Source organism: Amia ocellicauda, chromosome 12, assembly GCF_036373705.1.
Source record: "Amia ocellicauda isolate fAmiCal2 chromosome 12, fAmiCal2.hap1, whole genome shotgun sequence".
NCBI lineage: Eukaryota > Metazoa > Chordata > Actinopteri > Amiiformes > Amiidae > Amia > Amia ocellicauda.
In genome coordinates, this window is record NC_089861.1 from 40,009,623 (window position 1) to 40,021,324 (window position 11,702).

The following is an 11,702-nucleotide window of genomic DNA, read 5'->3' on the forward strand; positions in this document are numbered from 1 at the left end:
GAGTCTGTTTCTGACAGTTTAGTCAGAAACATGCACACCAGTAGACTGCTGGAGGTCATTTTGGAGGGCTCAGGCAATGCTCCTCCTGTTCCTCCTCGCACAAAAAAGCAGATACTGGTCCTTCTGGTTCTTCTGATAGCACGGATGAATGTGCCATACTGGAGGAGCTGGACTACCTGTGCAACCTGAATGGGCTGCAAGGAGCACCTCATAATTCCAGTAGTGACAAGGACACTAGCAAAAGGCAAAACTAGAGAAGAATCAGTCAGGAAGCATAAGGAGAGAGCAATCGTCTGTGGCCACTACCTGCAAAACCATTCCCTTTTTGGGGTTGTCTTGCTGTTGCCTATCTCCGGTGCACCTGCTGTCACTTTCATTTGCACCAAAACAAGAGACAGTGATTCACAACCGCTTAGGCTTCCTAACTGTACAGATTAATATGCCTGAACTGTAACTGACTTGGTATTATGCTGTGATGATTACTTGTTCCCTTATTTTTTTGAGAGGTGTATTATAGAAGATAGCCTTGAGAATGCGGCCACAGAATTGCGGGAATCCGTGACTTTCAACACTTATGCAACCGAGTCGAGGTGACCAACAGCTCAATGTCTGGTTGGCACCATGGCTTAGATGTGCCATTCATGAAACTTGCGTTGATTCTTGAAGCCACTGGCATTGCTTCCCTCTCCAAGTCTGTGTAATAAGGAATTGGCAGGAGCCCACGAGTTGAAACTATCAGAGGACAGAATGCAAATGAAGTGTTCTGAGAAAAGCAAAGCGGCGAAAGGACATTTTCCCGTGTGCATGTAGATGGCCGACTTTGACACGGCTTGATGAAGTCTTGTGGATCCTACCACTGCTTAAGTGCACTACTACGCTTGCCTTCAGGGAGTTTCATGTCAAACATTCAAAAAACAGGACTCCAACTAGACGGATGAGCACCTACGATCGGTCTTGGCCGATGTGGGGATCGAACCCAAGACCTTGGCGTATTTGGACCACGCTCTAACCAACTGAGCTAACCGGCCATCAAAAGGAGTCTCTCTGCCAGGCATTTCCTCATGTTTATGTAATTTGGCTGCAAAATGCATTACACACAAGTGTGAAAAGAACACTTTTGCAATTCCTAGCATTGGTGATGCTATAAATCAATCTGTCAGTAGTGGGATTTGAACCCACGCCTCCATCAGGAGACCAGAAAACCCTTCTACACTCTTCAAGGGAACAACACCTTAAGTCTGGCAAATTAGACCACTCGGCCATTCTGAGAGGATGTATACGTCCACCGCGAGATTATATACTGATCAAGAAAACTGCGGGAACACTTAAATCACACATCGGATCTCCGTGATCAAAATCTAGGAAACCTCAAGATCTTCACCGTACATTGCATAATTCGTAACTCTCCCACCTCCATGCTTTTGAGACTGTACTGGGAGACACAGCAAACTTTCTTCAGACGGCACGTATGGATGTGCCATACTGGAGGAGCTGGACTACCTGTGCAACCTGAATGGGCTGCAGGGAGCACCTCATAATTCCAGTAGTGACAAGGACACTAGCAAAAGGCAAAACTAGAGAAGAATCAGTCAGGAAGGATAAGGAGAGAGCAATCGTCTGTGGCCACCACCTGCAAAACCATTCCCTTTTTGGGGTTGTCTTGCTGTTGCCTATCTCCGGTGCACCTGCTGTCACTTTCATTTGCACCAAAACAAGAGACAGTGATTCACAACCGCTTAGGCTTCCTAACTGTACAGATTAATATGCCTGAACTGTAACTGACTTGGTATTATGCTGTGATGATTACTTGTTCCCTTATTTTTTTGAGAGGTGTATTATAGAAGATAGCCTTGAGAATGCGGCCACAGAATTGCGGGAATCCGTGACTTTCAACACTTATGCAACCGAGTCGAGGTGACCAACAGCTCAATGTCTGGTTGGCACCATGGCTTAGATGTGCCATTCATGAAACTTGCGTTGATTCTTGAAGCCACTGGCATTGCTTCCCTCTCCAAGTCTGTGTAATAAGGAATTGGCAGGAGCCCACGAGTTGAAACTATCAGAGGACAGAATGCAAATGAAGTGTTCTGAGAAAAGCAAAGCGGCGAAAGGACATTTTCCCGTGTGCATGTAGATGGCCGACTTTGACAGTGCTTGATGAAGTCTTGTGGATCCTACCACTGCTTAAGTGCACTACTACGCTTGCCTTCAGGGAGTTTCATGTCAAACATTCAAAAAACAGGACTCGAACTAGACGGATGAGCACCTACGATCGGTCTTGGCCGATGTGGGGATCGAACCCAAGACCTTGGCGTTATTAGCACCACGCTCTAACCAACTGAGCTAACCGGCCATCAAAAGCAGTCTCTCTGCCAGGCATTTCCTCATGTTTATGTAATTTGGCTGCAAAATGCATTACACACAAGTGTGAAAAGAACACTTTTGCAATTCCTAGCATTGGTGATGCTATAAATCAATCTGTCAGGAGTGGGATTTGAACCCACGCCTCCATCAGGAGACCAGAAAACCCTTCTACACTCTTCAAGGGAACAACACCTTAAGTCTGGCAAATTAGACCACTCGGCCATTCTGAGAGGATGTATACGTCCACCGGGAGATTATATACTGATCAAGAAAACTGCGGGAACTCTTAAATCACACATCGGATCTCCGTGATCGAAGTCTAGGAAACCTCAAGATCTTCACCGTACAATGCATAATTCGTAACTCTCCCACCTCCATGCTTTTGAGACTGTACTGGGAGACACAGCAAACTTTCTTCAGACGGCACGTATGGATGTGCCATACTGGAGGAGCTGGACTACCTGTGCAACCTGAATGGGCTGCAGGGAGCGCCTCATAATACCAGTAGTGACAAGGACACTAGCAAAAGGCAAAACTAGAGAAGAATCAGTCAGGAAGGATAAGGAGAGAGCAATCGTCTGTGGCCACCACCTGCAAAACCATTCCCTTTTTGGGGTTGTCTTGCTGTTGCCTCTCTCCGGTGCACCTGCTGTCACTTTAATTTGCACCAAAAAAGGAGAGAGTGATTCACCACCGCTTTGGATTCTTAACTGTACAAATTGATATGCCTGAAGTGTAATTGACTTGGTGTTATGCTGTGATGATTACGTGTTCCCTTATTTTTTTGAGAGGTGTATTATAGAAGATAGCCTTGAGAATGAGGCCACAGAATTGCGGGAATCCGTGACTTTCAACACTTATGCAACCGAGTCGAGGTGACCAACAGCTTAATGTCAGAAAATAAAAGAACACTTTTGCAATTCCTAGCATTGGTCATGCTATAAATCAGTCTGTCAGAAGTGGTATTTGAACCCACACCTCCATCAGGAGACCAGAAAACTCTTCTACACTCTTCGAGAAAACAACTGCATTTCCGTCCTTGCACTCTCTCATTAATCCAATCTTGCCCAGTCAGCGAGAGAAGCCATGTACATGCTTTGCCTTCCTCTCCCTCTCCCTTCACTGCCAGTTCAGCGATGACATCTCAGAACTCTCTCACAGCTGACTTCTATGACATCACAGAGTGCATCAATTCCGTGGCTTCTCATCTGTCGCCACACTGTCAGGGTTGACTTTCTCACTCACTATGCCAAGCTTTCTCGGAAACACTGGAATACGTGGATGAGTTTGTACCACTTTTGGAGGTTTTGCCCACCTGGGGCGAGGCTGTGATCCAGCTGAAAAGCAATTCGGGCATGTGGGCAGCGAAAGATGTATCTGTGATGAAGAGAAACCCAGGTCGATGATGTTTCCAATCAGCCCCATCGGTCCAGCCACAGACACACACACAGACAGCCACAAGCACAGACTGCCACAGACACACAGACAGCCACAGATAGACAGACAAACACACAGACAGTGTGCCTGACAAAAACTTTCCCTCACAGTCAAGTCAACATGAGTCGTATTATCTAAAAGAAGAACCCATCATTTCCTTTCGTCTCTATATCAGAGAGAGCGATTAAAAAAACACATCTGTAAATGCTACTTGTACAAGCACGCTGAGATGCCCCATCATCAGTAGGCATGCTCTGTGGCGCAATGGCTAGCGTGTTGGACTTTTAGTGAAAAGGGCAGTGGTCATTCAAAGGTTGTGGGATCGAGTACCACCGGAGTCAGTGCTCACTTCATGACCCGGAGGCTTTTCTTACCATCTTCAAGCGCACTGCCCGGTGTTGCGACTGGCCGGAGTCGGAGTGGGCGGTACGCCTGGCTCCCCTGCCACCCGAGTGCTTCGTCCCGAGGATGCCCTAGACTACAAAAGTCTGAGGGACAGTGTCCTGGACCGGGTCGGTCTGACGTCGGACGGCCAGCGCCGAAAGCTCAGAAGCCTCCGGTTCGAACCTGGCTCCCGGTGCCTGCCACCGCTGGCTCAAGCCACGGAAGTTGCCGACCTGGTGGCCTTGGAGCAGTTCATCTGCCATCTCCCACGTCCAACCTGAAGGCTGGCACCAGGCTGGCAGAGAACCATCATTGCCCGGGACGATGCCACCTTCTGATGCCCGACGGCGGGCACCCTCCCTTCCATTCCCAAGACCCCCTCTGACCCGACTGTCCTGGATACCAGCATGTTGCCAAACACCACACCTAAACATGTTTCTCCCCGACCCACTTCCCCTTCTCGCCTTGCCTGTCCCAAAAACAAATCTGCCTCCTTAGCTCCTTCTTTTTCTCTCTCCCCCGGCAGTGTGTGGTCCCCTGGAAAAACCACGGTGACGTTGCGGGCAGCCTGGACATCGCCCGGCCGGGTGCTCGCTAGTGAAAACTATCTATCTAATATTAAGGATCATAGGCTCTCATCTGATTTGGCTGGGGCAGGTCACCTGTGTCGTGACAAGACCTTAAGCCGGATAATGGACCGATTCTTCTGGCCAGGCATCAAAAAGGAGGTAGAAAGATGGTGTGCTGCCTGTCCGGAGTGCCAGAAGACCAATGCCAGTGCAGTACCGTGGGCTCCGCTGGTACCGCTGCCTCTCATGGAGATACCATTTGAGCGCATTGGGATGGATTTGATCGGTCCGTTGGAGAAAAGCTCCGCGGGGTATCAATTTGTGCTGGTCATAGTAGACTATGCCACTCGGTACCTGGAGGCAATTCGTCTACGGACAATGTCAGCGACTAGGATCGCCGAGGAGCTGTTTAAGGTCTTCACTCGGGTGGGGATCCCAAAGGAAATCCTGACAGATCAGGGCTCTCCATTCATGTCACGCGTGATGCGAGACCTCTGTAGGCTGCTGGGGATAAAGTCCATCAGGACCTCAATCTATCATCCCCAGACAGACGCCCTAGTGGAGCTCTTTAATAAAACCCTAAAGAACATGATCTGTAAGTTTGTGAGCACAGACGCTTGGGACTGGGACAAGTTATTGCCACCCCTGCTGTTCGCTGTACGCAAGGTGCCCCAGACGTCCACTGGCTTCTCTCCCTTCGAGCTGCTGTACGGGAGGCGGCTGAGGGGCATCCTCGACTTAATAAAGGAGGACTGGGAGGCGACCGCCCCCTCCCAGACCTCTATGGTACAGCACATCCTGGACCTGAGAGATCGGCTATCGGCACTGGGGAAACTTGCACAGTTGCATCTCTTACAGGCCCAGGAGCGACAACAGCGCATGTACAACAGGAGAGCCCGGTTACGATCGTTCACCCAAGGACAAGGTACTGGTGTTATTCCCAAATTCAACATCTAAACTGCTGGCTAAGTGGCAGGGACCCTTTTTGGTCACACGCCGCTTAGGGGATGTTGATTATGAGGTGTGTCGCCCAGATCGTCGGAGGTAAAAGCAGATCTATCATCTGAACATGCTGAAGAAGTGGCGAGAGCAGGAAGCATTGGGTGCTTTTAGTTCCCCCCACAATAAAGAGTCTGAAGCCGCTGTTTCTGAGGTTCGCACTGAACTCAATTTAACAAACGCCCATTTAACAAACGCCCAGAAACAGCACGTTTGCTCTTTATTGTGCCGCTTCCAGCATGTCTTTTCTCACCGACCCGTGCTCACACCTCTCATTGAACACCACATCCACACAGCACTGGACCACTGCGTGCGTGTCAAACCCTATCGCACCCCCTATTACAAAAAGTAGGCTGTCAATGAAGAGGTGCAGAAGATGTTGGAGCTGGGAGTCATTGAAAAGTCACAATCGGAATGGTGTAGCCCTATAGTCTTGGTGCCAAAGCCTGACGGCAGCACTAGATTCTGCGTTGATTATAGGGAGCTCAATGCAGTGTCTAGGTTTGATGCCTATCCGATGCCCCGTGTGGATGAGTTGCTGGATCGGCTGGGCGCTGCTCACGGAAAACCCGGGCAAGTGAACAGTTGGGAGGAGGGAGACCAAGTATCTGGGGTACCTCTTAGGAGGGGGGCAGGTACGGCCAGTCGTTGACAAGGTGACCGCTATTGCCTCCTGTCCGCCTCCTAAGTCCAAAAAGGAAGTTCGGCAGTTTTTGGGGTTTTCCGGGTATTATCGCCAGTTTCTGCCGGACTTTGCCACCCTGGCTTACCCCCTGACAGAACTGACGCGAAAAGGTGCTCCAGATACGGTCCAGTGGACGGAGCAGTGCCAGGTGGCTTTCCAGGCGATTAAGGACCGCCTCTGCCAACACCCTTTTTTTAAATGCCTTGACTTCTCTCTCCCTTTCATTCTACAGACCGACGCCTGAGAAGTTGGAGTGGGCACGGTCCTGTCCCAGAGTGTTGGGGGTCAGGAACACCCCGTCCTCTATCTAAGCAAACAATTATCGCCCAGGAGCGTAAATATAGCACCATTGAAAAGGAGTGTCTCGCTATAAAGTGGGCTGTGCCCTGTTTATTTAATCCCTCTCCCTCCCCGACGGAAGCAGCTAACCGACAAGAAGGTGGACTGAGTCTATTACCCCTGTCTGCCCGGAGCACCCCGATTGTGGACACTTTTTGCTTTTGCTTTTGATTTTGTTTTTGTTTTGTATCTCCGCCCTTTTTTGACATACCTGAACAAAATAAAGCCCGGACACAACCGAAACCGGAGACTCTCCCTCTCTCTCTCCCCGTTATTTGTGTCCGGCTTTCACAGTAGGCTATTCAAGAAGGGGGGCTCAAAGATGGCCAGATATAAATTTATCTATTTTATTTTATTTTATTTATTGTGCTTTGTTGGCACAGTGTTTAATGTTCAGTCTTAAATACATATTTTTTAATTGTAGTTTTGTAATTGATTTTGTCTTTGAAAAGCAAGACAAAATAATAAAAAGCACATTTTAGACTATTTAATTTATGCAATGGTGAAAAAATTGTCAAAATAACTGAAATGTAAAAAACAACAAACAAAAAAAAACTATCAAAACAATCTGATGCATTTAAAAGAACAATAACGGTCAATGCATTTGACAAATAAAAAAAACATCAAAACATTCAAAAACAGTGAAACCAGTGCTATTTAGAAATAATTAATACAATCATTTCCATAATTTCTTTACGTACTGTTGGAAATATACCATCTGGCCCAGGTGATTTGTTTGTTTTTAATTCTGCTAGTCCCTTTACTACCTCCTCCTCATTTATCCTGATCTCTCTTAGGGTTTGACTGGACTGGTTGTTAACCTGTGGCATGTTATCTGTTTTTTCTTTAGTAAAAACCTCAATATCGTCAGCTCAGCATACCTTAGTATAACTTAATATAAGCAACAGAGACGCTGCTGTGAAGGAGCGCAATAGTCTCTATAGCCACTCTGTCACAGCCACCTCAATAAATACATCAATTCATTAATCACTGTATTGACTTCAACCATTTAAACACATGTAATGTTTTGCTTTATGCTAGGGGTGGCTAACCCTGGTCCTGGATTTGAGCCCCCACCTCCCCAGGGATCTGTATTGGCAAACTGCTGAGCTGATGATATTGACTGCAAAGGGGAATCTCTCTGGAATGGTCCATTATACAGGGGAGCTAAAGACCTCCAGGAAAGCACTAACCTGTGGCCCTGGGGCCCTGGGGTTTGTCTGCCTAACGCTCGTCCTCTGTTCTTTGGGTCTGCACTGGTTCTGGTCCTATCTGACCAACCTGTTCTGAATAGGGCAGTGGTTCTCGACCTGCGGCCCGTCACACATGGAAATGCGGCCCACGATATGACACCCACATTTAACACTACAAGCGCAGAGCCGGTCAATTTGATCGTTTTGGTTATTCAAATTTGAATTATACTGTGTTCCAAAATACACTGCGCATATACCCATTCGTGACTATTCCTAACTATATGTATTAAACATGCCTACAGCGTTTTAGCTGCATAAACATGAAAATAAATAAGTTATAAACACATTTACCTAGAATAGCCAAAATCGGGTTATTTTGACTGGTCATTTAAATACATAATAACTCAAATATAACACATAATCCTGCCTTCCCTTTACAATAGAGTCAGTCTGGCACTCAAGTGGCGATCTCTACCTGTCTACAATCTTTCATGTGCTTGAAAAACACATGCATTTGTACAGCATTACAGGTGTTTTCTTACAACTGTAGTAAGATTGAGTGGATACAGTGATTACCCGCAAATCAACATGGATTTGAAACGGAGATTGAAGAGAGCTCGTTTTGGAAATTGGACAAGTAAAATCATGTTCTGTGAAATTGCAGTGTCTCACCACACAATAAGATGAGTTACAACAACCTCAACTTGAACAGAATTGTAAAACTTTAAATAACGTGCTCAGGTAACCACAAAACATATGTTCTATGAACGTTTTGTGTAATGCGCATGTGCCAAAACCATCACGTCATGATGACATACTACTTTACCGGAGTTGAGACATTTTTTGTATTAATTAGCATGGGATAAAGTTGCTGATCATGCAAGAAAAGATGAAGTAGCCCGCGTTTGAATGATTATAGATGGACTTTGTGGATTGCAAATAATGAAATTAATAGTCATTCTTCCTCAACTTTCATTACTTACAGTGGGGGAAAAAAGTATTTGATCCCCTGCTGATTTTGTATGTTTGCCCACTGACAAATAAATGATCAGTCTATAGTTTTAATGGTAGGTGTATTTTAGCAGTGAGAGACAGAATAACAACAAAAAAATCCAGAAAAATGCATTTCAAAAGTTATAAATTGATTTGCATGTTAATGAGGGAAATAAGTATTTGACCCCTTCGACTTAGTACTTGGTGGCAAAACCCTTGTTGGCAATCACAGAGGTCAGACGTTTCTTGTAGTTGGCCACCAGGTTTGCACACATCTCAGGAGGGATTTTGTCCCACTCCTCTTTGCAGATCCTCTCCAAGTCATTAAGGTTTCGAGGCTGACGTTTGGCAACTCGAACCTTCAGCTCCCTCCACAGATTTTCTATGGGATTAAGGTCTGGAGACTGGCTAGGCCACTCCTTGACCTTAATGTGCTTCTTTTTGAGCCACTCCTGTGTGTTTTGGGTCATTGTCATGCTGGAATACCCATCCACGACCCATTTTCAATGCCCTGGCTGAGGGAAGGAGGTTCTTACCCAAGATTTGACGGTACATGGCCCCGTCCATTATCCCTTTGATGCGGTGCAGTTGTCCTGTCCCCTTAGCAGAAAAACACCCCCAAAGCATAATGTTTCCACCTCCATGTTTGATGGTGGGGATGGTGTTCTTGAGGTCATAGGCAGCATTGCTCCTCCTCCAAACATGGCGAGTTGAGTTGATGCCAAAGAGCTCGATTTTGGTCTCATCTGACCAAAACACTTTCACCCAGTTCTCCTCTGAATCATTCAGATGTTCATTGGCAAACTTTAGACGGGCCTGTACATGTGCTTTCTTGAGAAGGGGGACCTTGCGGGCGCTGCAGGATTTCAGTCCTTCATGGCGTAGTGTGTTACCAATTGTTTTCTTGGTGACTATGGTCCCAGCTGCCTTGAGATCATTAACAAGATCCTCCCATGTAGTTCTGGGCTGATTCCTCACCGTTCTCATGATCATTGAAACTCCACGAGGTGAGATCTTGCATGGAGCCCCAGACCGAGGAAGACTGACAGTTATTTTGTGTTTCTTCCATTTGCGAATAATCGCACCAACTGTTGTCACCTTCTCACCAAGCTGCTTGGCGATGGTCTTGTAGCCCATTCCAGCCTTGTGTAGGTCTACAATCTTGTCCCTGACATCCTTGGACAGCTCTTTGGTCTTGGCCATGGTGGAGAGTTTGGAATCTGATTGATTGATTGCTTCTGTGGACAGGTGTCTTTTATACAGGTAACGAGCTGAGATTTAGGAGCGCTCCTAATGTCAGCTCATTACCTGTATAAAAGACACCTGGGAGCCAGAAATCTTGCTGATTGATAGGAGATCAAATACTTCTTTCCCTAATTAACATGCAAATCAATTTATAACTTTTTTGAAATGAGTTTTTCTGGATTTTTTTGTTGTTATTCTGTCTCTCACTGTTAAAATACACCTACCATTAAAATTATAGACTGATCATTTCTTTGTCAGTGGGCAAACGTACAAAATCAGCAGGGGATCAAATACTTTTTTCCCTCACTGTAAGTAATGAAAGTTGAGGAAGAATGACTATTTTGTCAATTAGACTTGGTTTATAGTTGTGAAAACTTGAAAAATTAAGTTCAATTAATATGTTTTTCAGTTGACTTAACTAAAAATTCTAAATGCTTATTAATTGATAGAGTACGTTGGCTCCATTTACTGCATGTTATTTCAACAGTGAGTGAACTTAACACTTCATGTTTGCTAAACTGAGTCAAAGCAACAAGATGACTTGACTAAGTCACGTTGCGTCAATAAATAATTTTTACAGTGTAGCGGTTACATTTATGATTTTAAGAAATGTGGCTTCATTTTTAGTAATAGGCTCTACTGAGTGTAGGTCCTTGTTTTGTGAAAGTATGCCTCAAAGCTAACCATATTGTGACCGCAGTTCACCATTGGTCGTTTGAAAATATCAAATAGCATGTGCTCTCTCTGGTTGGTTCCCTGACTAATTGAGGTAGAAAGCAGTCGTTTGCCCTCTAAAACATTTCTACTACTGCTTCTGTAGTCTCAACTGGGCTTTCCCAGTCAATGTTAGGAAATCTAAAACCCCATTATAACAGCCACTATAGCCCAATTGAAAAATCGTTTAAAGTGGTAATGTTATCTCTGAATAACTAGTTGTGTGCAAGTTTCTATCAGCTACTTTCAGAGAACAAAAGTAGTGAGGGAGTTCAAGGGTGACGATCTCGAGTCATTGTACATTTTCCCTGCATGCTTTGAAGACACGCGATACTCATAATACACAATACTTCAGGTCCAAGTTCAGAACCGGACAGCCGTCTTTAGACTCTTTAATAAAGGCAACCTAAATTAATCAGTGGGCCGTAAGTCTGGGTGTCAAATAAGCAACTGGGCCACAACAGGAGCGTAGCCATGGGTGGGCCTGGGTGGGCCTGGGTGGGCCATGGCCCACCTACTTACCTCTCAGGTCCACCCAATCAGAGAGTGTAAAATTTCTCCCGCGTGTTAAAAAAACATTATAAATACAAGATTCTGAAGCAATAACGTGTTTCGGAAAATCACAGGCTTTATTCCAAAGCATGGGGGCTGGTTCTTTTCAAGTCTAATGGTTACATTTTGGCTAAGTTATGCACAAGCAGGTTATAACTGGCTGTGGTAAATGTTTTTTTACGTAGTGCATCACACCATGACAACTGAACAAATGTAGTTGTGAACGGA

General features: G+C 45.7%; 2 non-coding genes across 2 annotated transcripts; both read right to left on the bottom strand.

The window, feature by feature from the left end:
- Positions 1–955: 955 nt before the first annotated feature.
- Positions 956–1,028, bottom strand: trnai-aau (transfer RNA isoleucine (anticodon AAU)). Its single transcript has one exon. It is a non-coding gene; the product is annotated as a tRNA-Ile (tRNA).
- Positions 1,029–2,279: 1,251 nt separating this feature from the next.
- trnai-aau (transfer RNA isoleucine (anticodon AAU)) lies at positions 2,280–2,353 on the bottom strand. Its single transcript has one exon. It is a non-coding gene; the product is annotated as a tRNA-Ile (tRNA).
- Positions 2,354–11,702: the final 9,349 nt, after the last annotated feature.